The 21,090-nt window shown below is 40.2% G+C and overlaps 1 protein-coding gene across 10 annotated transcripts in view; it reads right to left on the reverse strand.

Moving 5' to 3' along the window:
- FRYL (FRY like transcription coactivator) overlaps window positions 1–21,090 on the reverse strand; it is a 298,493-nt gene that overhangs the window by 203,293 nt on the left and 74,110 nt on the right. For 9 of the 10 annotated variants that reach the window (XM_070068188.1, XM_070068186.1, XM_051831499.2 and 6 more), the window contains one exon: window positions 1,170–1,301. The exons of the other annotated variant lie outside the window; for it this stretch is intronic. The gene's annotated coding sequence lies outside the window, so the exon portion shown is untranslated. The remainder of the gene's footprint in view (window positions 1–1,169; window positions 1,302–21,090) is intronic. 10 annotated transcript variants of the gene reach the window in all.

The following is a 21,090-nucleotide window of genomic DNA, read 5'->3' on the forward strand; positions in this document are numbered from 1 at the left end:
CTACCACGTTACTTATGAACTCAGCTACTCCCCTTTTCATTCGTTTAAACGATATTGAAGGTCCTTTATGTGTAAAGCCTTAAAAGAGTATTACAGTTTAAAGAAGATTTAAAGGATTTATTAATGCAAATCCTGTCTCAGAATACTCCAACAGTAAAAAGGAGGAAAAACAACAAAGTAAAGTAAAATATTTAAATTTCAAGCCAAGACTATACCTAATAGAAGAAAACACTGACTTTAATGTTTCTAAGTAGATTCTATCGGGGCCAAAGTGAACTAAATTACCAACAGAACACTAACTGGTCAGAACCATAAATTCTGTATCTTAATAAGCTTATCTTAATAAGTTACGACTATGTTTTCTGGGTGTTTTGTCTCTTTGTCAGTCTTTTAAAAGATATGAGCTCTGTTCTTTATATTATATGCCTATGGGTTTTTTCAGGTCTCTCTGCGCCTCTTCCTTATCTATGGAGCCCAGAAACGTGATGGCATATAGCACATGCTAATTGCAGAGAAGTCATCTTGCTTGTTCAAGATACACAAGACAGCCAGCTGTGTCACGATCAACCTCACTGTTGTCTGTTGTAAACTTTCAACTAGAGACAGGAAAGCACTGAGATGAAGGGGCAAGAATTAGGGGCTACGGAAGAGACTACAGATTTCATTCATTCAACAAATATTTGCTGAGCAGTTTCTGTATCGATCTTTGCAGAATACAAAAGCACTGAAGATATGTCTGTATACCCAAGAAACTTACTAATTAAGAAGGGAAATACATTTATAGCTACAGTACACCCTGTAGGCTTGACCAAAGCTGCAGCTCAATTTCCTCTCTCCAATCTGCTTCCCACACTCCTCTCTTTATGGGTGCCAATCCCTAATAAGTCTGTAAACTACACTCCTTTTCAGCACCAGTTTCTGGAAGACACCCTGAGTTATAAAGCAAGAGGAAAGCACAGCATTCTACTGATAACTGTGTCCATTACTAACTGAATCTGCGAGGAATAAATGTATATACATGTTATTTCTAAGCATTCTGGTTGACTATCACAACTCTGAACTCCCGGTATAATAAATTAAGAGACCAGGAACTTAGAAGCCAGTAGCTAAAATACATTAAAAAATCTATCAAATTTCGATATCTCTAGTCTTTTTTACTATACCCTTACCTTATCACGTGTGACAGTAATTTCTTGGTGGTAATTTGGATCATCTAATCCTGACTGTGCAATTCTTGAGTAGTTGTGAGAATTAAGCATTTAGGTGTTAATCATCCAAGATTCAAACAAATGGCTTCAGCTCTGAGGAAAAACAAAATACATTAAACATTAGGTGTGTTTACAATAAGCCCATCTATTTCTGAATGTATTATATACCACTGTCATTTTGTGCAGCAGTTACACTCTTTCAATAATGTCACATTACATTTTTGCTTTATTATGTAAAGCTTCAAACTAATACAAAACTATTGAGAGTAATGTCATACGGCACTCCCCCCTTATTCATAGCTTCTATAATTAATTCATGGTAAATTATGTTCATTTATGCTTTATCCATCCCTTCAGCTCCTACCCCCACCTTCTGGATCATTCTGAAGCAAACTCCAGACATACCATTTCATCTGTAGATAATTCAGTATGTATCTCTGAAATAAGGATTTACCTTTTAAACATAAGCCAGTATCATTATAATACTTATATTAATATAATAAATTCTTTATAACATCAACTACCAATCAATGTCCAAATTTTCTCAGTTGTCTCATAACTGTCTTTTTAAAAAATCTGTTCTGGGGCCAGCGCTGTGGCGCAGAGGGCTAAGCCTCTACCTTATGGGCGCGGGTTTGAGACCTGGTTGCTCCACTTGCAATCCAGCTCTCTGCTATGTTCTGTGAAAGCAATGGAAGATAGCCCAAGTGTGTGGGCCCCTGCACACGCATGGAAGACCCAGAAGAAGCACCTGGCTCCTGGCTTCAGATTGGCTCAGCTCCAGCCGTTGCAGCCATCTGGGGAGTAAACTAGTGGATGGAAGACTTCTCTCTCTCTGCCTACACTTCCCTATAACTCTGCCCTTCAAATAAATAAATAAATCTTTAAAAATAAAATTTGTTCTAATTTAAATGTAAACAAAACCCATGCAGGCAATGGTAACTGTATCCCTTAAATCTTTTGAATCTATACTTATCTTTCTCCCTTTCATCTATTTGTAGTAACAAGTAATGCTTTTACTAGCCAATCAGTGAACTAATACATCAACACCTTAATTATTCAATAATACATTTAATTACTTTTCACTAAATGAATACAGATTTGCACAACAGGTCATATATCTAGTAGGCCTAATATTTATCCTATCTACAGATAATGTCTGGAATGCACATTTTCCAAAGTCTAATTATAACAACTCTAAGGGGGTCATGGACTGTGAACTACTGTACCATATCCGTAATATTTTGATGGTTACTAAGAATAAAGCAAATGACCACAGGGTGTTGTCCTTTTACCATTTGTAAGGACTCAATGTGTAATCGTGCTCATTCCATGTTTTATTACCATTAAAGGTCTTGGCATTTTTCAAAAGTTATATAAGCCCAATGTTAAATCTGAAATTGAAACTCAAAATAGCCTCATTTAAAATCATAATCAGCTTCTGGGTTTTTTCCTGTTCAACAGAAAGGATTCTGAAATATTAATTTCAATGCTTAAAATTCTTAATTTGAAATTCCTTTTGCCTTGTTAGAAAAATAACATTCCATATACTCAAAGGTAAAATCAACTAAATCAGGACTAAAACAAAATCTTCAAAGCCAAAAAACTGGTAAATATGAATAAAACACAAATTCATTTATAATTGCTCATAATCAGCATCATTCAGATTTGCTAGAATTTTTGACTGGGCCATCAAATATTTCTGAATCTGTTAACAACATGAAAACTACAGTTCTGTCTTAACTCTTGATACTTTCCTTATCTTAGGTGTATAGAATCATTTCTCACTTGCAGCAAATAAAACTTAAGTGACAAATACTGGAAAATATTTACTGGGGTTTAAACCACTTAGCACTTTTTCTTTTAAGAGTAAGTCACAAATCCAAATCACTAGTGGAATACACAGCAGTTTTAGGAATCTGCAACGACTCCATTTAGGATTGATTTGTACCACAAGGTCTAGGTCTTTCATTTTGCTTCACTTTTTAATAACTTCCTGTTCAGGCACAGCAAGTTTCAAGGCTATACTTCTCATGTTTACTCTTCTTGTGACCACACTGTCACAGCACTGTCATGTTAAGTCTTCCCAATGTTTGCCTAGAATCTTTCAATACCTCTTCAGTAGACACACAATCTTCCTATTTTCAACTTTTCACTTTTAACAAAATAAACACATCTTTTGGTTATCCTAGAAAACATTTGGTTATTATTTTTCTGGCTTTCTTTATAGGCTCTAAAAATCTTTAAGCAGGGTTGGGATTTGGAGAGTTTATTTTCTAGAAAGGGTTTGTTGGTTTGCTTTCTTGCATGTCAATGGATTTTTCATCTTATCTCTATATATCTTATTTAACATAAGACATACTCTTAGTTTAATTTTGCTTGATTTGAAGAATATTTTTTAATCTGTAGCAAGAGTAATTTTTACTACTATTTTTATGATACTGTCTTTAAGACAGTGAAGGTTAGAGGGGTTAGGTATACAGTCATGCTGTACACATGATCAATGCTGTTATTTCTTACTTAAAAATAAAAAGGTCAAACAAGCAAGGAGGCCAGCCGGTATTTAACAACACTGAGCAGAAAACTGTAAACAGGCAAACAGCACAAGCTTTACAGGGCAAGAATTTCACCTGTAGGAAAAGGGCAACAAATAAAAGACTTGTGGCCCCGTTTTGGTACTTGGAAGGACCTCAGGGCAAATGAGGCCCTCCAGGGAGAACCTTGTTTCATTTTAGTCCAGAAAGTAAAAGAGAAAATTGAATGAGTGTTTAGATAACACATTAACTTAAATTCCTTTTTAAACAGAATTTTGGGAATAATTAACACAAGCAATGCTACAAATTTAATTATCCTAAGTTCAGTGAGATGTTTGATGTGTGTGTCTCTGATACAAGTTAACACAGCAAATAATCTCAGGCTAACAGAACAAAAAGGAAGAGCAAATGAATCTCAGTCGTGTTCATTACAGCATTCTCACTACTAGTATGTGTGCTTGCAATTCTTCATAGTTTCAAGAAGAGAACAAGGAAGTGGTGGTGCCTAGCACAAAGTAATTTGCCCTCAATGAAAAGAACAACCTAATTACTACACGAGTTAAGAAAAGTCTGTTTCATAAAATAAGAGTCCCTACTCATTGAGCTTTGAGGCAAAAGTGGTCAGGAATGCTAACATTTGAATGTTAGCATAGAGTGTTACCCCCACTGGATAAAAAGATTAGGGTAAATTGCTTCAAAAATTCCAACTCAAAACTCTCAATTTGACTTCACAATATACTTTATATTATACTTGACTCCAGAACATGGTTAAGCTACCCCCTGCAATGCCAGCATACGCTATTGGTGCCAATTCCAGTCTCTGCAGCTCCACTTACAATCCAGCTCATTGCTAATAATGTGCCTGGGAAAGCAATGGAAGATGGCTCAAGTACTTGGAATACATGGGTGAAGCTTCTGGCTCAGGCTTCTGCCTAGCCCAGCACTGGATGTTGTGACCATTTGAGGAGTGAACCATCAGATGAAAGATAGCTCTCTCTGTCTCTCCCTCTCTCTTTGTAACCGTCTTCCAAAAAAAAAAGATAAAAATAAATTTAAAAAAATAATAAATTATATATATATATATATATATTTGGAAAGCTTATAAGGCCTCTTAAAGTGAAGCAAAAGACCAAAATGATGCAAATGACCAGAAAGCCTCTTTGAAGAGTGAGATGGTTTTCACATGAGTTTTAAATGATCATACCTCCTATCTGTGACACCAACATAATTATGGAAAACACAAAAGGCAATAATTTTTAATATCCCAAAGACTATAGTAAAACATGACATGTCTACTCAGAAATAATCCAGTGCAAGTCCGGCGCCGTGGCTCACTAGGCTAATCCTCCGCCTTGCGGCGCCGGCACACCGGGTTCTAGTCCCAGTCGGGGCGCCGGATTCTGTCCCGGTTGCCCCTCTTCCAGGCCAGCTCTCTGCTGTGGCCAGGGAGTGCAGTGGAGGATGGCCCAGGTGCTTGGGCCCTGCACCCCATGGGAGACCAGGAGAAGTACCTGGCTCCTGCCATCGGATCAGCGCGGTGCGCCGGCGGCAGCGCACCGGCCACGGAGGCCATTGGAGGGTGAACCAACAGCAAAGGAAGACCTTTCTCTCTCTGTCTCTCTCTCTCACTGTCCACTCTGCCTGTAAAAACAAACAAAAAAAAAAAAAAAGAAATAATCCAGTGCAGATAGCTAAGAATTAATCAAATATCTTTTATGACGGGTAAAAAATTACTAAGGTAAAAAATTTTGTGCTCATCCCTCTAATTACCAAGGAAAATTCATAATTCATGTAGAATTAAAGTGATTCTATCATACTTCAATTTTTAAGAAATTCACCTTTTCTATTGTTTTTACCATACTGTAATATTTACAATTTATTTATTTATTTATTTGACAGATAAAGATAGACAGTGAGAGAGAGGGACAGAGAAAGGTCTTCCTTCCATTGGTTCACTCTCCAAATGGCGGCAACGGCCGGAGCTATGCCGATCCGAAGCCAGGAGCCAGGAGTCTCTTCCTGGTCTCCCACGCAGGTGCAGGGACCAAGCACTTGGGCCATCCTCCACTGCCTTCCCAGGCCACAGCAGAGAGCTGGACTGGAAGAGGAGCAACCGGGACTAGAACCTGGTGCCCATATGGAATGCCGGCGCTGCAGGCGGAGGATTGACCAAGTGAGCCACGGCGCCGGCCCAAATATTTACAATTTTTAAGAATGGACTTGCATTTTAATTATCCCTCAGTCTTTCTTTCTTTTTAACCTTCTAGAAATTTTAATTTTAAAGAGCATAGAAACATATTATGCTGACTAATGTATACTATATTCTATGACCTGCTAAAAATGCTGTATAATGATACTGAGCTACAGTAATTAGACTTCACTGCAAAAATCTAGATCTCTTGCTGATAAAGCAATGTTCTCTACAGGTAAAGTTGTCAAACTTTTGTTGATTCTTGCATTTCCAGCCAGAATTGCAATTGTTGCCATCATATTCTATCTAATGAAAACAATCAGCAAATTTTCCATTCACAATTTTTAAGAGAAAGTTTTCTGTAAGATTTCATTCATTGAATCAAATGAAAATACAACCGCAGTACATTTTCTTTTCTACTGGTAACTGAATAGATATTGTAAGAATTTTTTTAAAGTGTTACTTATTTGAGAGGCAGAGAGAAAGAAACAGAGAAAGGAAGACAAAGAAAGTATACCATCATTCAGTAGTTCACTTTCCAAATCCCCACCAAAGGCCAGGAGCAGGCCAACTGCACACAAGAGACAGGTCTCCCTCATAGATGGCAGGAATCCATCACTGCTCTCTCTCAGGGTGCACATTAACAGGAAGCTGGGGAAGAAACCAAAGCCAGGTATGGAACCCAGGCACTCTGATATAGGACACAAACTTGGATAACAAGGCACAGACTCTGATACAAGACATGGGTGCCTTAGCCACTAAGCCAAATGCCTGCCCCTACATATTTTTTAAGATTTATTTTTTTATTTATTTGAAAGACAGAGTTACAGAGAGCGGTAGAGACAGAGAGAGAGGCTTTCCATCCGCTGGTTCACTCCCCAGATGACTACGATGGCCAGAGCGGCACCGATCTGAAGCCAGGAGCCAGGAGCTTCTTCCGGGTCTCCCACATGGGTACAAGGGACCAAGCACTTGGGCCATCCTCCACTGCTTTCCCAGGCCATAGCAGAGAGCTGAATCGGAAGTGGAGCAGCTGTGACTACAACCAGCGCCCACATAGGATGCTGGTGCTTCAGGCCAGGGCTTTAATCGGCTGTGCCATAGCACCGGCTTCTACCCCTACATATTTTTAGAATAATTATCCTATGCTATTTCCATGTTGGCATAGAGAAATACAATGAAACTGAACCAAAAATTCATCATACAAATGTTCTCCATGCTACCTACCCATCCATAATTAAGCACTAAGAGAAAAATTTTAAACAAAAGTAGAAATAGCCCATTAAGACACATCTGGAATGTACCTTCAGTCCATAAATCTGGAATGTACATTTGCTCCTAACTTCTAAAAGCCCATTACTACAACTATACTACACATAAATTTACAGAAATAATACATTCAACAAATATGCAGTGGGCACAATGATCTGTCAAGAACCAAGGACACAAACAGTACTTTATACTTTGTGTGACTGTGTGGCTGCAAACTGTTGAAATCTTTACTTAGTATATACTAAGTTGACCTTCTGTATATAAAGATAATTAAAAATGAATCTTAATGAAGAATGGGAAGAGAGAGGGAGTAGGAGATGGGATGGTTTGCAGGTGGGAGGGAGGTTATGGGGAGGAAAACCGTTATAATCTAAAAGTTATACTTTCGAAATTTATATTTATTAAATAAAAGTTTTAAAAAAAGGAACCAAGGACAAAAGAATAAATATAACAAACAAACAGCCCTAACCTTGTGGAGCTGACATTCTTGTGAGAGTTTAAGTCTTCTGGTATCATTTCTTTGTAAGACTTAAAGACAATGGAAACCACTCCTTCCAAAATGTACATTCATCTGACTGTGCAGTTATAAACCCTCATAATCCAACCACTAAATATAGATTAAGAGCCTGTGATAAGGGGCAGGCACTGTGGCATAGCAGTTAAAGCCGCCACCTACAGTGTCAGCATCCCATATGGTCGCTGGTTCGAGTCCCGGCTGCTCCACTTCCCATCCAGCTCTCTGCTATGACCTGGGAAAGAAGTAGAAGATGACTCAAGTCCCTGGGGCCCTGCACCCATGTGGGAGAGCCAGAGGAAACTCCTGGCTCCTGGCTTCAGATCGGTGCAGCTCCGGCCATTGCAGCCAATGGCCATGTGGGGAGTGAACCATCAGATGGAAGACTTCTCTCTCTCTCTACCTCTGCCTCTCTCTAACTTTGCCTTTCAAATAAATAAATAAATTTTTTTAAAAAGCCTGTGAAAACCTCAGAAGCCTAGAAAAAAAGCTGTATATTAGAAAAATTAATATTTTTTTTTAAAAAAGAGCCTCTGATAAAAATCTTCCTGGCACTTATTTTCTATCTCTAAGGTTTACAAGATAGTTTTTTGTTGTTGTTGTTGTTGGTTTTTTTGTTTTTGTTTTTTGTTTTTTTTTTTGTTTTTGTTTTTGTTTTGTTTTTGACAGGCAGAGTGGATAGTAAGAGAGAGAGACAAAGAGAAAGGTCTTCCTTTACCGTTGGTTCACCCTCCAATGGCCGCCGCAGCCGGCGCGCTGCGGCCGGCACACCATGCTGATCTGAAGGCAGGAGCCAGGTGCTTCTCCTGGTCTCCCATGGGGTGCAGAGCCCAAGCACTTGGGCCATCCTCCACTGCACTTCCCTGGCCACAGCAGAGAGCTGGCCTGGAAGAGGGGCAACCGGGACAGAATCCAGCGCCCCGACTGGGACTAGAACCCGGTGTGCCGGCGCCACTGGGTGGAGGATTAGCCTAGTGAGCCATGGCGCCGGCCACAAGATAGTTTTACAATTTGACTATTTATATTATGAAGAAGTAGGACTTCCTTTTCCCATTAATGTACTTAAGAGTCTTTGAATTTCAGTACAGCAGCCTGTTGGTATGCTCACAACCCATATCCCATACCGGCTACTCTATTTCTGATCCAGCTTCCTGCTCATGCGCCTAGGAGGCAGTAGATGACCATTCAAGAGCTTGAACACCTTCTACTCATGAGGGAATTCTGGGAATTCCCCACAGATGGGAATTCTGGGCTCCTGGATTTAGCCTGCTCAGCCCTGGCTCTTGCAGGCATTTGGGGAGTGAATCAGTGGAAAAAAATTAACTAACTCTAACTCTAACTCACTCTCTCTCTCTCATTCTCTGTTGCTCTGCTATCAGATAGATGAAAATAAATAGATAAATGACAAAAAAAAAAAAAAACCACTGTGACCTAGATATTATCTAAAATTTTTCAAAAAATTCTGTTGCTATTTGTCACATAAAGAAAATATATATGCCCATAGAAAAAAACCTTTTTCACTTAAAAATTTAACATCTAAAATACTTTTCTTTTTAGATTTATTTTATTTATTTGAAAGAGTTACAGAGAGAGGTAGAGGCACAAAGAGAAGTCTTTCATCCAATGGTTCACTCCCCAGATGGCTGCAAGGGCTGGAGCTGCACCGAGCCAAAGCCAGGAGCCAAGAGCTTCTTCCTGGTCTTCCACGTGGATGCAGGGCCCCAAGGACTTGGGCCATCTTCTACTGCTTTCCCAGGCCATAGCAGAAAGCTGGATTGGAAGAGGAGCAGCTGGGACTAGAACCAGTGCCCATATGGGATGCCAGTGCTTCACGCCAGGGCTTTAACCCACTGTGCCACAGCACCGGCCCCTCTAAAATACTGTCTTTTTCTTTTTTTCCTTGACAGGCAGAGTGGACAGTGAGAGAGCGAGAGAGAGACAGAGAGAAAGGTCTTCCTTTACCGTTGGTTCACCCTCCAATGGCCGCCGCGGCTGACACACCGCGCTGATCCGAAGCCAGAAGCCAGGTGCCTCTCCTGGTCTCCCATGCGGGTGCAGGGCCCAAGGACCTGGGCCAACCTCCACTGCACTCCCGGGCCACAGCAGAGAGCTGGCCTGGAAGAGGGGCAACCGGGACTAGAACCTGGGGTGCCGGCGCCACAGGCGGAGGATTAGCCTATTGAGCCGCGGCGCCAGCCTAAAATACTTTCAAGGATCATTACATTGTCTACTCAGTATGTTACACTTGGATACCTACAGTTTAAAAAAATCATAATAGAAATATCCCTACATAATTATGATCCTATGAGCCAATAAGACAAAATATTGCAGAAAATTAATAAACTTGATAGTCATATTTTATGTTTTCATATAATATTTTGTAACCAGATTTTAAGTTAGAGAGAAAAATGGCTAAGTAAACATAAAGTGTTACCATTTAAACTCTGAAGTTTCTCATTTCTCTTTTTGTCTGTGTTTGCCATCTATAGTAAGCTTAGAGAAGGTCAATTTCTATAAAAAAAACTAAGAAAGCACAAATTCCCACTGATAATTTGAATGACCTATTTCTCCCAAATTTATAGCCCCAAAATGACTTTTCTAAATTTATAGAAGTATGAGCATTTGTCATCTGCAATGTTAGAAACTGTATCAAAAGCCTTTAAGGGGCCAGCACTGTGGCTCAGCAGGCTAAAGCCCTGGCTGCAGCGCCAGCATCCCCCATGGGAGTCAGTTCAGGTCCCGCTGCTCCACTTCTGATCCAGCTCCCTACTGATGGCCTGGGAAGACAGTAGAAGATGGCCCAAGTGCTTGGGCCCCTGTACTCAGATGGGAGACCTGGAGGAAGCTCCTGGCTCCTGGCTTTGGATCAGCTCAGCTCCAGCTATTATGGCCATTTGGAGAGTGAACCAGTGGACAGAAGACCTCTCTCTCTCTCTCTCTGTAACTCTTTCAAATAAATAAAATAAACCTTAAAAAAAAGCCTTTAAAATTTTTATGCTTTTTGGCCCAATAATTATACTTCCACAAACTAATTCTAGAATGGTAATCAGAAATGCACATAGAGATTTGCAAAGATGACTATGCTACTATTAATCCTATACCAGGATGTTACAGTTGAGACAAAAAATAAAAATAAAGGACAAGTTGAAAAAAAATCATGGTGCAATAATAAAATGAAATGTTATCCATCAATTTTTAAAAATTCAACATTAAGATGCCATTATATTCTCCCTATTTCTAAAAAGCATAAAAACAAAATAATGTTTATAATATACTCAATTGTTGGAAAAAATTAGATTTAAAAGCAAAGACTAAACTTCCAAGGAAAGATTCAATTTGTCAAGGTACTAAACCTCTCTGTGCCTCCACTTCCTCCTCTATACAGTAAGAATAACAAAATCTCTTCAAACTATTTTAAGAATTAGGTGTGAAAGATGAAAAGGGATACAGCTTAAAACATATTAAGTATGCAATAAGTATTATTAATATATCACAATCTCTAGTAAACAAAAATTTGTAACAATTTCAAAAAAGCAATGAAGAAATTAAAAATTATTCAATTTCTATAACCAGAGAGGGCCACTATTAATTCACATTAATATCTGAGGAGGGGCCAGCATTGTGGCATAGCAGGTAAAACTACTGCCTGCAATGCCCACATCCCATATGGGCAGTGGTTCTTGTCCTGGCAGCTCCATTTCTGGTCCAGCTCCCTGCTGGCCTGGGAAGGGCCAGAGGATGGCTCAGGTACTTCAGCCCCTGCTAACCACATGAGAGACCTAGAGGAGGCTCCTGGGTCCTGGTTTTGGCTTGGCCCCACCTTGGTGCTTGCAACCATCTGGGGAGTGAACCAGCAGGTGGAAGATCGCTCTCTATCTCTCCCTTTTACTCTGTAACTCTGACTTTCAAATAAACAAATAAATAATCTTTAAATATATATATATATATATATATATGGGTTAATTTGTTTCAGAACTTTCATAATACATCTTTTGACACTAGTATCAGTGTACAATTTCCAGTGGTTATAAAAGATTTTTATAAATATATTATCTTCATTTAGTCATTCCACTAATAATTGAGCATTAGGTTCATTCTTCATTGGCATAAACAATAGGGTAGTAAATCTTCCGACTGGTGGTCTTTGCAGACATCTTTGATTTTTCCCTCATGGAAGAGTACAGACACAGAATTGCTACTCCAAATCGTATGAAATGCAAAGGTACTTCAGAAACTTCAAGGAAAAAACAATTAAAGTTTGTTTTGGTGCAAGAAAATTTTGAAACTCATGTATTTTCATTAAATTTTTAAAGACTTCTTTGTACACAAATATTTCAGTATTTTTGTAGCAAAATAAACATCTTTTTATTCTATTTTCCAAAAACCTTTTAAGGTACCCTTCTATCCTTGACTTTACTCCACTACTGACTGGTATGAACTGCAGACACATATTGGCTGTTCACAAATATCAATGTTGGGGCTGACTCTGTAGCACAGCAGCCGGTTAAGCAGCAGCTTGCGACACTGCCATCCCAAATCAGAGTGCCAGTTCAAGTCTGCTCACTCTGCTTCCCAGCCAGCTACCCACTAATGCAACTGGGAAAGCAGCAGAAGATGGTCCAAGTACGTGGGAGACACAGGTGGTGTCTGGCTCCTGGCTTTGGTGTGGCCCAATCCTAGCTGTTGGAGCCATTTGGAGAATGAACGCATAGATGGAAGTTCATCTTTTTCTCATCCCATCCCCTCTGACGCTCTGCCTTTCAAATAAATACATCTTTAAAAAAATGCTGCTTTTCTCTCTGGTTCCTCTAAAATCTATTAATGGATGGGGCCAGCGCTATGATGCAGTGGGTCAAAGCCCTGGCCTGCAGCACCGGCACCCCACATGGGCGCCAGATTGAGATCTAGCTGTTCCACTTCCAATCCAGCTCTCTGCTATGGCCTGGGAAAGCAGTAGAAGATGGCCCAGGTCCTTGGGCCCCTGCACCCATGTGGGAGACCCAGAAGAAGCTCCTGGCTTCAGATCAGCTCAGCTCTAGTTGGTGAACCAGCTGATGGAAGACTTCTCTCCCTCTCTCTCTGGCTCTACCTCTCTCTGTAACTCTTTCAAATAAATAAAATAAATCTTTTTTTAAAAAAAGCTATTAATGGGCTTCTTCAATGGTTTGTGGCACAACTGCTTGTTAGATAGTTCTTTGTATCATTTCTTTCAATTAAAGGACTTCACCTTTTCCATCCCTCAACATTCCATACACAATTTCAGTGTTTTAATTTTAGCACATTCTTCCATAAGGTTAGATTCTACTTTATCTGTCCAAAAATGGGAGTCCTTGTCTTTTAGAAACATATACTGAAATATTTACAGATACGATGTTTATGACACAGGAAATGCATTAAATTAATCGGGAACTGGGGAAAGGGAGTGGGTATGGGATAACAATGAATTCATAATGTTTAAGCCGAGGAATGTTTTTCTAACTATTTTAGTGGGAGGAAATTGTTTTAAAAGTGTACCTTTAAAAGAAGATCTGATTATTAAAATAACTTCTATAAAACAGTTATGGTTTAGTACAGAACAACAATTCAGTGATTACCAGAAATAGACCAAAATTATTTAAGCCAAATTCAAAAATGAAGTAAACAATTCAAGTATTTAGAATCTCTCAATTATTCCTGCCAATAATTCCCACAGATAAAAACATACTACAATGCATTTTTCCAAACCATGGCTTCAGCATACCATGCTAATTCTCCAAGACAATATTAGTATTTATATTGTGCATTACAAGAATACAATTATGCCTCTGTATGTGCCCACGTGAATATCTGGTAAGTCGTTTTATTGTGTACTAGTATTAAATAATCCAAATTCTCTTGGTGCCTAAATCACATCCTGGTACCAAGTTAGACACATCATAAACAACACTTACAGATTAACAGTTATCAAAGTCACCAAAGTGCTTTATCTACACCGGGAGGTACTCAAGCAAGACAAGCATAACAATAAAAATTTTTTAAAAACTACCTTATTGCAGATCTTTTAGGACAGTGTATCAAGGGATAAAGCCCCTGATTTCTTTGTAGAAACACTTCACCTTGAAGTCAGGTGGTGATAGCAGAGGTGTAGCAGAAAGAGTAAGGTGGCACACCCAGGAATGAAGGAAACAATGGCTGCTCCTTAGGTATAAAGGCAAGCTAGGGTGGTCAGATTAGATATGTTTTATAAATTCTTTCCACCATGGTAACAAAATATACTTTAATCCTCTGCCTGCGGCGCCGGCACCCTGGGTTCTATTCCCGGTTGGGGCGCCAGATTCTGTCCCGGTTGCTCCTCTTCCAGTCCAGCTCTCTACTGTGACCTGGGGAAGGCAGTGGAGGATGGCCAAAGTCCTTGGGCCCTGCACCCACATGGGAGACCAGGAGGAAGCACCTGGCTCCTGGCTTCGAATCAGCGCAGCGCGCTGGCTATAGCAGCCATTTGGGGAGTGAACCAACAGAAAAGGAAGACTTTTCTCTCTGTCTCTCTCTCACTGTCTAACTCTGCCTGTCATAAATAAATAAATAAATAAATAAAATATATATTTATAGGGGCCAGCACTGTGGCATGGTAGGCTAAGCCTCCACCTGCAGCATCAGCATCCCATATAGGCAACAGTTCGTGTCCCGGCTGCTCCTCTTCTGATTCAGCTCTCCGCTACGGCCTGGGAAAGCAGTGGAAGATGGCCCAAGTGCTTGGGCCTCTGCACCCACCACTTGGGAAACACAGAAGAAGCTCCTAGCTCCTGGTTTCAGGTCAGCCCAGCTCTAGCCATTGTGGCCATTTGGAAGGTGAATCAGCAGATGAAAGACCTTTCTGTCTGTAACTCTGCCTCTCAAATAGGTAAATAAAATCTTTGAAATATGTGTGTGTATATATACATATATATATATCTTATATAACAATGCAATATATGTATACATGATATGTGATATGATACTTCAAAACAATCTGCAGGACACTTTGAGAGTCTCTAAACCACTTAGGAATAGTGTTCATTTCTAGTTGTTTCCCATCAAAATAATTTCCTAACTTCATCTTCTGTAGATCCTTGGACTGAAAAAACTGGTTTACATCTCCTCCTGCTTAATTAGCAAAGGATACCTGGGAGTGGGTCAGAATCAGGGGCTGGCTGCTGAAACCACCCTCAGATATGATGATCACCAACTTCTTTCTGTTCTGAAACCCTGTGGTTCTTTCTAGAAGCCAGCTCTAAGATTGGGATCCCCTAGCGGACACAAACATCATAACATCTCCCACAGAGCTGCTTAAGCACTTCATAAAGATGTACTCAGTTCAACTGATAATACGCAAACTAAGCAAACATAAAAAGGTGTCAGTCATCTAAACATCAGCTTTCCCCACACTACTATTAAGTGTAAAAATCAATGATAGTGTATATTATTTGAAAACAAAGGCATGATAAATATTTGAAGAGACAAATGATGTTTATCCTGATTTGAACATTATGCAATGTATACATGCATTGAATTACCATGTGGTACCCCATTAATAAATTTAATTTTTATGTTATTAGTACAGCATAAAACTCCCAAGCATTAAAATATTAGAAGATATGTATTATGTACACATCTATACATACGTATGTTTTTGAGTATGTGACACACAAATGTCACAGAACAAATACTACTTTTGTTACTTCATCCATAAAAAGTATAGAAACGATTTACTGCAACACAACTCCACAACAATCAAATTACTAATTTTAAGTTTCAGTGTTACTCTTTTCATTCCTGCCTGCTTAATAATACTATCATTAATGAAAGAGGAAAGGAGCATATTGATGAACAAGGAAAGGGATACAACATAACAGATCTATTACAAAAGAAAAATAACAGTAACAGGACTTGACACTGAAAAACTTGAATAGCTCAGCCATGACCTAACTGCTCTGAGTTTATCCAGTTCTTGCTTCAAAAAGTCTCCTCTGCTCCTGTCTGTCTAAAAAGAATAGTTTTCTCCAAAAAAACAAAATTTCAATGGCATCAAAGTTTTTGCCCTGTACACATTAACTTTCAATAAGCTATTATGATTTAATAGTAGTGGAGGAGGTTTGAAAAGCAGTCTACACAGAAGACTTTGAATTTTAAATCATGGTAAAGCCTTTTATAAGGCCACTTACCATAATTTTTATATAATAATATAAAATGCCATATGATACCATTCAAGAGATATTTCCCAAGACAATCTAAAAATCTCACTCTCTTTCTATAAGCTTTACCTAAAATTCTCATTGTTTGGGGGTATGAATTAAATTATTTGGAAAAATAATCTGAAATTCTACCAAAACCTTCAGATTTTTAAATGAGGAATATGTTTACAAACATACTTTTGTTACTGTAGAAAACAATGTATTTTAAGAGACCAATTGTGAATTTCCAGCCCTATTTATATTTTGTATCATTCTTCAGATTTCTAAATATTAATTACTACTAACTAAAATGAGATATGCTTTTTAAAAGCGTCTTGCAGAAGGACTTAAAAGAGATAATGGAGGGGCCAGCGCTGTGGCACAGCGGGTTAAAGCCCTGGCCTGAAGCGCCGACATCCCACATGGGCACCGGTTCTAGTCATGGCTGCTCCCCTTCCTATCCAGCTCTCTGCTATGGACTGGGAAAAACCAGCAGAAGATGGCCCAAGTCCTTGGGCCCCTGCACCCACATGGGAGACCTGGAAGAAGCTCCTGGCTCCTGGCTTTGGATCAGTGCAGCTCCGGCTGTTGCGGCCATCTGGGGAGTGAACCAATGGATGGAAGACCTCTTTCTATATCTCTGTCTTTCAAATAAAAAAAGAAATAAAGAATGGAAATAGAGAACTTGCACTGGTGGAGAAGAAATAGGAATGTGAATGATGGGGGTGGTACAGGATGGGAGTAGCCAGCCTCCATAGAGTTTTCCATTAAAGAATTGACAAAATCCAAAGGCAGGATTGAATCAGTTAATACTGAGGATGTTGCACAAGCCACAAGAAGAGGTACATTTAACATTTACTGAGGATACACCTGAGCACCCAGCACGTGCACCAAGTAACACTTCCACAAACACAACCTCGATCATCCAGGAGATACAAACTGGAAAAGACATGTGAACTAATGTGTTTCACATGTTTTGAAAGAAATAATCAAAATATCTTCAAGCTACAATTGGGCATGAAGCAAATAGGTATCAATTTGAGTGGAGGATGGGACTAGAAGGCTAACTGCAGTAACAATCTTATTACAGGAGTGCCTTCTTACGCTGCTTCAAGGAGCTGAATGACTGCTGATTTTTAAAATGCTGCTTAGGGGTAGGTATTGTGCAGCAGTGGGTTAAGCCACCATGTGGTACACTGCCACATCAGTCTGTCAGTTTGAGTCTCAGCTACTCTGCTTTAAAAAAATAAAATAAAATAGCCGGCGCCGTGGCTCAATAGGCTAATCCTCCACCTTGCGGCGCCGGCACACCGGGTTCTAGTCCCGGTTGGGGCGCCGGATTCTGTCCCGGTTGCCCCTCTTCCAGGCCAGCTCTCTGCTATGGCCAGGGAGTGCAGTGGAGGATGGCCCAGGTGCTTGGGCCCTGCACCCCATGGGAGACCAGGAAAAGCACCTGGATCCTGGCTCCTGCCATCGGATCAGCGCGGTGCGCCGGCTGCAGCGGCGGCCATTGGAGGGTGATCCAACGGCAAAGGAAGACCTTTCTCTCTCTGTCTCTCTCTCTCACTGTCCACTCTGCCTGTCAAAAAAAAAAAAAATAAAATAAAATAAAATAAAATAAAAGATTTATTTGGGCCAAGGTCGTGGCACAGTAGGTTAATCCTCCACCTGTGGCACAGGTGTCCCATATGAGTGCCGGTTCTAGTCTCAGCTATTCTTCTTCCTATCCAGCTCCCTGCTATGGCCTGGGAAAGCAGTGGAGGATGGCCCAAGTGCTTGGGCCCTGTACCTGTGTAGGAGACCTGGAAGAAACTCCTGGCTCCTGGCTTCGGATCCATGCAGCTCCGGCCGTTGCAGCCATTTGGGGAGTGAACCAACAGAAGGAAGTCCTTTCTCTCTGTATCTCCCTCTCACTGTCTGTAACTCTACCTCTCAAATAAATAAAATATTTAAAGAAAAATATTTATTTATTTATTTGGAATACAGAGTTATATGTCGGCGCCGCGGCTCACTAGGCTAATCCTCCACCTGCGGCGCCGGCACACCGGGTTCTAGTCCCGGTCGGGGCGCCGGATTCTGTTCCGGTTGCCCCTCTTCCAGGCCAGCTCTCTGCTGTAGCCCGGGAGTGCAGTGGAGGATGGCCCAAGTGCTTGGGCCCTGCACCCCATGGGAGACCAGGAGAAGCACCTGGCTCCTGCCTTCAGATCAGCGTGGTGTGCTGGCCGCAGCACACCGGCTGTGGCGGCCACTGGAGGGTGAACCAACGGTAAAGGAAGACCTTTCTCTCTGTCTCTCTCACTGTCCACTCTGCCTGTCAAAAAAATAAATAAATAAATAATACAGAGTTATAGACAGGGGAGAGATATTCCATCTGCTAGGTCAATCCCCAAATGGGCACAATGGGCCAGGAGACAAGAAGCTTCATCCTCCACTATGTCATAACTTCCCAAGGTGACAGGCTGACAGGATGGGTGCAATCACATACACTCTGAGTTATACAACAGTTTCTGGCTCTCTCCCAAAAGTAATTATCCTGCTATTGCCTCCTCCCTGTGTTTATGAAAGAAAGTATTGTCTTGGGTTAGATGTATACTGACTGACAGTTCCATTCTAGAAATGTATAAAAGGATAATAAGCAATTTATTCAGATCAACATCCTTTGTGTAGAAAATAACACATTTCAAAGTTCGTAACAAAACAACATTCCAAGTCAGTCTGGTCACCATGGACAACCACACAGAACATGCACAAAGCTTAATCCTTCACATTCCAGTGCACATGCAGCAACCCCGAAAGCACTTGGATGCAGAATTCAGTAAGCCCCACCTTCACCCAACCCCACAAATAGGCTTTATTCTTCACAGTGGTTAGGTCAGTCTAAAATTACAAATATAGAAGGGTAGAATTCAGAATTGGGTTACTGCACCCTAAGAAATAATGCCCTAAAAATCCAACTAAGTATCCAATGACAACCACTAACTGCTGAGAGCCTACTGTGTATGACCAACCAGGTTAGGGGCTTTATACACATTACTTCATTTTACAGAAACAAACCCACGGTTCCTGTAACTATTCAACGTTACAGGTGTGCAAACTGACAAAACTAGGAAACAAATTGAGAAATAGTGCACATCTGGATTCTTTTATAGTTTAAAAAGAGGTTGTTCTAGGGAGTTATATGAGACAAAGTTTTCAAAATAAAATGCAATTATGATTTCAATGAGTTATTATTGATTCTGAACTTCAGAACAAAAGCTGGAGATTGTTCAAAAAAGGATAATGAAACATAATTAACACAATTTCTTTAAGTATTTCATGAAAAGTAAGTTTGCCTTATGAAAAATAAAAACTAGAAGGGAAAAGAGAAACCATATTATAAACAACAAATCACAGAGAGCCTTATTTTAAGACTAAATTTAATCCTCTTACTGTCTGACTATATTTAAAGTCCAATGAACAATTTTATAAAGTAATAGTCCCTGTTTCAACAAACATTCTTAAAATAACTTTTAACCCAAAATGCATACTTCCCTAAGACAAACGCTCAGTTTAAACACAGTGATAATTCAATCAGCTGCAAAATTCTGTGTCAGCAATTCCAATATTAGAGGCATAGCCTGATAAGGTACACAAGGGATCAACTGCCATATCTGCGGTTTAAAGTGAAAATTCTGGGGCAGGCATTTAGCCTAGCAGTTAAGAGGCCCGGATCTCATCATCAGAGTGCCTAGGCCCCTCTACTGAATTGTGCTGTGGCATAGCAGGTAAGGCCACCATCTACAGTGTCGTCTGCCGTGCTGGCATCCCATACAGGCACCGGTTAGAGTACGGCTGATCCATTTCCAATCCATGGGTTTGATGCCTAGCTTCAGCTTCTGACTCCAGCTTCCCCATTAACAGAGACCATGGGAGGAAGCAGCGATGGCTCAAGTACTTGAGGCCCTGTCCAATACTGGACTTTGTTCCTGGTGCCTGACCTCAATCCAGCAAGGGGTTATAGACACTGGGGAGTAAATCAGAGAATAGGAGCTCTGTTTCTCTCTCTCTCTCTTTCCCTCAAATAAATAAATAAATAATTCAGATACTTTCCTTTTAATCTCCTATTAAAAATATCTTTTAAAAAGTAACGAACGAGGGGCTGGTGTTGTGGTGCAACACCATCCCATATGAGCACCAGTTTGAGAATCAGCGGTTCCACTTCCTATCCAGCTCCCTGATAATGGTGCCTGGGAAAACAGTGGAAGATGGCCCAAATGATGGGGACCCTGCCACCCATGTGGGAGACCTAAATAGAGTTCCAGGCTCCTGGCATCAGCCTGGCCCAGCCCTGGCCATTGCAGCCATTTTGTGAGTGAACCAGTGGATAAAAGAGACATCTCTCTCTCTCTCTCTCTCTCTCTCTCTTAATGGAAGATGTCTCTCTTTCTCCCTCTCTGCCCCACCCCCATAACTCTGACACTCTGACTTTCAAATAAAATAAATCTTTAAAAATAATTAAAAATTAAATAAGATGAAATTTACCCTCAACCCACTTAAATTACGCTTTTTCTCCTCAGCCTCCACATGCCTCTCTTCCTGTTCCATTTTGGGAGAATACTGGTCTCTGGCTCGTTTAAAGAAGTTCAGGGTCATCTGTACAACACCTTTGATTGTCTTCTCTGAATCAATTTCCCAATCTAAGTTATGCTCCTCTTCTTGTTACAAATTTTAAAATGTATAATATGCGTTTAAATCATATTCAGGCTACATGTAAACACTAACTAGAAGACTTACTGGAGTAAAGCTAAAAGACAAAAAAAATCAAGCTTTCTAGAAAAATGCCAGGTCCAGTATAATAAATAAATGAGTCTAACTGTGTATCAAACCTTACACTTGTAAGGGACACAAATAATGACTAAGACACAGTCTACGACCTTAAAGAATTCAGTCTGACTCATCCAGCTCTAAGGCCATGCTCACTAAACTATCCCATAAGGAGAATGTAACAGAAAATTCCAACACAGTACAAAAGCAGTTAGCAAACAAAAACCCAAGCTTATCTTTTAATATATCAGGCTTCAGAATTAACGCTCTTATTGTACCTAAAGCTGTAACACTCACATAGGACTTCAAAGAGGAAAGAAAATGAGGCATGCAGAGGACAAAGAACTGAGTCATTCTCCCCCTCATCAGGTTTTGTCAC

Source organism: Oryctolagus cuniculus, chromosome 2 (assembly GCF_964237555.1).
Source record: "Oryctolagus cuniculus chromosome 2, mOryCun1.1, whole genome shotgun sequence".
In the NCBI taxonomy this organism is placed as follows: Eukaryota; Metazoa; Chordata; class Mammalia; order Lagomorpha; family Leporidae; genus Oryctolagus; species Oryctolagus cuniculus.